A 6,000-nucleotide genomic window follows, 5' to 3' on the forward strand; every position below is an offset into this window, starting at 1 on the left:
CTTAAAAGTTTCCACCTATTGAAAGAAAGTATTCACAATATTTTCTCAAAGAGCTTTTCAATAGTAGAAGGCCAAGGAAAGACTATTTACAACATTATTTTCTAAAATAAACAAACTTGCATAAAGAATATTTACAGGTAAGAAGGGGTTACCTCCTTAAGAAAAGAATTTATTTAAGATAAGCCCATTCACAGGAAGAGAATCTCTCTATCCTGATAAATCTTGTAGTATTAACATTGATGAGCCTATCTTTTCAATGATTTGAAATGGTCTAAGCCACATCTTTTGAAATTTGGTATGTTTACCTTTTTCTTCATGTGCTTTGTTCCATTGCAACATGAGATCACCAATTTGTAATGTTTTTGAGCTGGTAGAACTTGCATCAAAAGAAGATTTAATGACTTGTTGATGTTTAGCATGAGTGATTTTGGCTTTTTCTCTTTCTTCATCTAATTTCAGGATTTGATCCAATCTTAATTGAATAGAGGAAGAAGGATTTTCTTCAATAAATTCTATTAGGGCTAGAGATGGGAGTGCTAAGTTTGAAGGTATTACAGCTTCTTTCCCACCCACTAAGTTAAAAGCAGAAGTACATGTTGAGGCCTTTGGAGTTATGCGATCTAAACATAATGCAAATATCAAATATTTATGCCAATTATTTTGATTTTGATCAACGGTTATTTTAATAATCTTAATGAGATTCTTATTAGTTGACTCTACCAACCCATTACCTTGAGGATAGTAATTTGCAGAATATTTTAATTTAAAACCTCTCTTAAGAGAAAATTCAACTACACTACTCCCAAAAAAATAAGATGCATTATCTAAAATAAGAGCATTATGTACACCAAACCTAGTAATGATGAATTGATCAATGAATTCAATGATTGCATCAAAATTGGCTACCTTTAATGGAATTGATTCTACCCACTTTGTGAAGTAGTCCGTGGTTGTAAGTATGTATCTATGTAGCTTGGAAGAATGTGGAACAATCTCTCTTATGATATAAAGCCCTCATTGTTCAAATGGTTTCTCAATGTTTACTGGTTGTAAAGGAAAGTCTAGTTTCCTTTGTCTCCCACTAGCAGTTTGACATATCTTGCATTTCCTGACATAATCATGTGCATCTTTAAAAAAAATGGGCCAATAATATCCAACATGTATTATCTTGTGAGTTGTAGTATCTCCTCTAAAATGTCCACCTACTGGACCATCATGTAATTCCTGCAAAAACTTTTGTGCTTCAGTTTTTTCAAGGCATCTTAATAAAATTGAATCATAATTTATTCTAAATAACACATCATCAATGATTTCGAATTTTTTCGCTTTTAATCTTAAGGCACATTTGTTTTTGTAACTGAAATCAGGGGAAGCATATAGATTTTTCAAGTAAAAGATCAGATCGGCATACTGAGATTTAGAATTTATGATACTTATCTCGTTTACTTGAAAAGTATTATCTCAATATTCATGTTCTGGAATATTAGAAGCTCCTGCTAATAACCTACAAAAACCTTGGCCTCTAACAATTTTCGATGGTTTAATATCAATATCATACTCTTGTAAGGCTGTTACCCAGTTAGCTCTTTTCTCTCCTACTTCCCTTTGAACTAGCAATTGCCTCACTGTGGAGAATGGAACAATTACTTTTGTGTGTGCTTTTAGGAGAAATGGTCTAAAGTGTTTGATAGATTTAAACACAGCAACAACTTGTTTTTCCACTTCCGAATAGTTAAGTTCAGCACCCTACAAATTGGAACTAAAGAAGGATATAAGTGCTTCTACTTGTTGATCATTGATTTGTGTTAAAGCAACAAGACAAGATGTTTCAGTGGCCAAAGTATACAAAATAAAATGATTAGAAAATTGGGAGTATTCAATGCAAGAGCATTAATGATTGCCTATTTGATTCAGTCAAAGGCTTCTTTTTTGTTATGTCTCCATTTGAAAACTGATTTTTTCTTAATCATAGTTTTTAAAGGTAAGATTATATGAGAAAAATCAGGAACAAATCTTTTTACAAAATTTCTCTGTCCCAAAATTGATTTCATTTATTTCTTGTTATGTGGAAAAGGAATATCAGAAATCCCTTTTATCTTGTCAGGATCAATATATATGCCATCTTTGGATACAATAAACCCAAAAGATTTTTCCTTCATTAAGAGCAAAGAATGATTTTTTGGGATTTAGAGAAATCCCATAGCTTTTATATCATTCAAAGATCTATTTTGAATCATGTAAATTATTGGCTCTTTTCTTGGAAAAGATAGTTATGTCATCTAAGTAAACAACAACTGACCTATTGATCAAACCTTTAAAGGCTATATCCATGGCTCATTGGAAAGTAGCTCCATCATTTATCAAACCAAAAGGAATTTTTTCATAAGCATGTGTTCCCCATCTAGTTCTGAATGTAGTTTTTAGTCTATCATATGGATGCACCAGTATTTGATTTTATCCTAAAAAACCATCAAGAAAGGACATTAACTCTGATCTAGCTACTGATTGAAGTATATGTTCCATTGTTGGTAATGGGAAATTATCTTTTTGACATGCCTTATTGAGATTTCTGAAGACTATGCAAATCCTAATATCACCATTCTTTTTCCTTACATGTACCAAGTTTGAAACCCATTTAGAATGTATGATTAGGAAAATTATTTTAGCTTTTAGAAGTTTATTCAACTCTGCTTTGATTTGACTTTCCAGATTTGGGTGAATTTTCCTTAACTTTTGTTGTATAGGTTTCTCATTAGAAATAATTCGAATTGTGTGTTGAATGATAGAAGTATCATAAGTTCTCAGGTGTCCATAATTCCAAGAAAAAACATTTTTGTATTTCTTTAATAATCTGATGAAAGCAAATCTTTCTTTTGATGTGAGTTCAAGTCCTAGATTGACATTTTGTGGTTTGGCCTGAGTACCAAGATTTACTAATTCAAACCTTAAAGTAGAACTTTGAAGTTTTTCATTAGTGACCTTTTTTAATCTATCTTGATATCAAAGAGATCTTCCAGCTTGACCACAGATTTAGGAATAGAATTCTCATTTAGTCTTTGTTTTAGCTGAAGATCATGATCGCTTTCATCAATAATCTGATCATCATAATATTTTTTAGAAGTCAAGAAATTTAAGATGTCTTCATCATGATTAAATGCCCACCAATTGGTGACATTGTCTGGGATGGATGGCCAAAAAATTAAATCAATTGAAAACCTATCTGGACAATAATCCTTGGATGGAAGGAGCTTAGAAGTAACATTAGCCAATAAATTAGCTGTTGCATTCTGAGATCTAGGAATAGAAGAAATTTTGAATGCCAGAAAATGAGTTATGAGATCTTGAACAAGGGATTGATAATGTTTGAGATGTCCTGAGAGAAAATGGATAGTGTTCCTTGTTTGATGACAATTTCGGAATCACCAAATACTTTCAAATATTGAATGTTTAGGCCTATTTCTTTATAGAGCCCTTGAATCAATGCCTCATATTCCATAGTGTTATTGGTACAATCAAATTCTAATCTACATGATAGCATAGTTTTTTCCCGTTCTGGACTAACTAAAATACACACTGCTCCTACACTGTCATTGGATTTTGATCCATCAAAATATAAAGACCAAAATAAAGGTTTATCTACAGATTTATTTACAAGTTCATCAGCAATACTAACAAATATTGAGGTATCAGTATGAGAGAAATTTTCAATTTTTGATGTGATACTATTAACAAGAAAACACGATTATTGAGCATTAAAATTTCCAAAGAATGACTTAGCTGAATAATTTCCAAGAATGTTGTTATTGAAAGTTGCAGGTTGGTTTTCTTGTTCAAAATCCGTTAATGTATGGGTCATGCGTTTTTCCCGATCTATTTTGATTTTATTTGGTTTCCATTTATAGGGAAGCCACATGTGAGACCAATCAGTGGAAATGTAACCATGGAGTTTCAACCAATCCTTGCTTAGAATTAAACCATAAAACTCAGGAATGTAAGCAATCAATATATCAATTTTTTGAACTAATTTGGGATCAACTGATAACCTAATAGTAATTGAATTAATCTCTCCTAGAACTTGCACTTTATTCCAATCTAATTGAACAATATGAACTGCAGATTTCTGGGGCTCAATGTTTAATTTGGAGCAAACTGAGGTTGTCATTATGTTTGATGAAGCCCCTGAATCTATTAGGCAGTTATGTAGGTTTCTATTATAGATCTCATAAGTCAAGAGAAAAGGAGGAGTGTGGGAATTAGACCTATCTCCGATCAAAAAAGTATCAGTAGCATCTACTTTATCCAATGGTGGCTTACCTGATCCTTTAGCTGCCTTGGATAATACACTCGCTGGAAGAGGATAAAAGGGTACTGCATTCAATTCTTTTAGTAACGACTTATGTTGATGTTTGAGCTTGCTAAGTTCCTGTAAAGAAATATTTTCTCGAGTCTTCTTCATTTCTTCCACGATGTTATAATCCATAGAATCAAAAACTACTAACGTTTTAGATGATGATGGAGGATTAGAGGATGATGGTTGATTTTGGGTAGGTACAACTGGAGTTTTCTTCATGGGAGCTTTGTCTTTAGTAACAGGGCTCAATTTTTTCTTCTTTGGATTTGTTTGAATAGGATCTGCTCCATTTTTACTTCTGGTATTTAATAGGAGAGATTTTTGTTCACATTAATTATCAGATTTGGGCAAGATAAAGTCCCACATTCCATGACATTCAACTATTTCACCTTCTTCCATTTCCTCTGATGATAAAATTGTGTGTTCATCTTCATCATCCTATAGATTTGATTCTACATTAGATATATCATTAAGTGGTTTAGGGTTAGTTTACTAATTCCTTCTAATGTTTGAAAATCGTTTTTAGTAGAAGTTTCAGCTACCTGCTTTTTTATTTCCACCATTTCATTGGACATAGTTTTTAGAACCTTTTGTAAATCTTCCATGTCATATGGGTCTTTAACCACTTTCTTTTTTAATCATCTTTGAAAGTAAACTTTTTGGATTTTCTTTCCTCAAGAGCATTTTTCTTTTCCAAAGAAATGATACGTTTTCAAACAGCGATCACTTCCTTCATATCATCTGCTAATGTGGGTTTGGTAGCCCTATCAACGAAGATGGCTATGTTTGAAGGCAAGGTAGAGATGGCTATGTTTGAAGGCTTGGCTTTTGCAGGAATTTTATTCAACAGTTTAATAAATTGAGAGTTGATGCCTTTAATTGGTTCCTTTGATTCAGATTTCAGATTGGAGAGATCATTAATCAAAGTCGTTGTGGACCTATCATCTCTAAACTTGGTTAAAAATTGCTCTTGAAAAGCATCCTAGCTATTGATGGATCCTGGTGGTAATGAAAAATACCATGATCCAACTGCCCCTTGTAGAGTGTATGGAAATAGCCTAACAACAGTGTCTTCTTTTGTTACCCCATTCAAGTTTATTGATGACATAAAATTATTTATATGTTCTTCTGCTAGAATTCCAATGTATGGATTAAACTTTGGTAACCATTTTTCAGAATGAGCTAGTAATTGACTTAAGGGTGCAGGAATTTCCAGAGCTCTTGGATTGGTCCATGGCCTTGGTTGAGGTTGCACCATTATTGTGCTAACAATAGAAGAAGGTGAGGAGGCAGTTGAAAGTGATTGGGAATGGGATGTTGGAGTACCTATATCCTTTTGGATTATGATTTGGAGTTGTGAAATAGATGGATGACTTTGCAATGGTTTATATGGAATGGATGATGATGAGGAAAGAGTCTCACTATCAAAATCTATAGGTGTCTTCCTAGCTCTTTTTCAAATTGGCAGAGGAAATTCAGTTGGTGGAATACCAAGCTTTTCAATCTGTGCTCTAGTAAGAGGCTGGGATGGAATATATTGTGAAGTCACACTGCCTTGGGATAACTTAGACCATTCTCAAGATATCAAAAAACCTTGGAGTTTATGAATCAAGGAATGTACTTCAGGCAGTTCAAGAGAAGAATTGTCA

This window comes from Pinus tabuliformis, chromosome 4_2 (assembly GCF_031772625.1).
Source record: "Pinus tabuliformis cultivar Carrire ecotype Pingquan chromosome 4_2, CPIR1, whole genome shotgun sequence".
NCBI classification, from domain to species: domain Eukaryota; kingdom Viridiplantae; phylum Streptophyta; class Pinopsida; order Pinales; family Pinaceae; genus Pinus; species Pinus tabuliformis.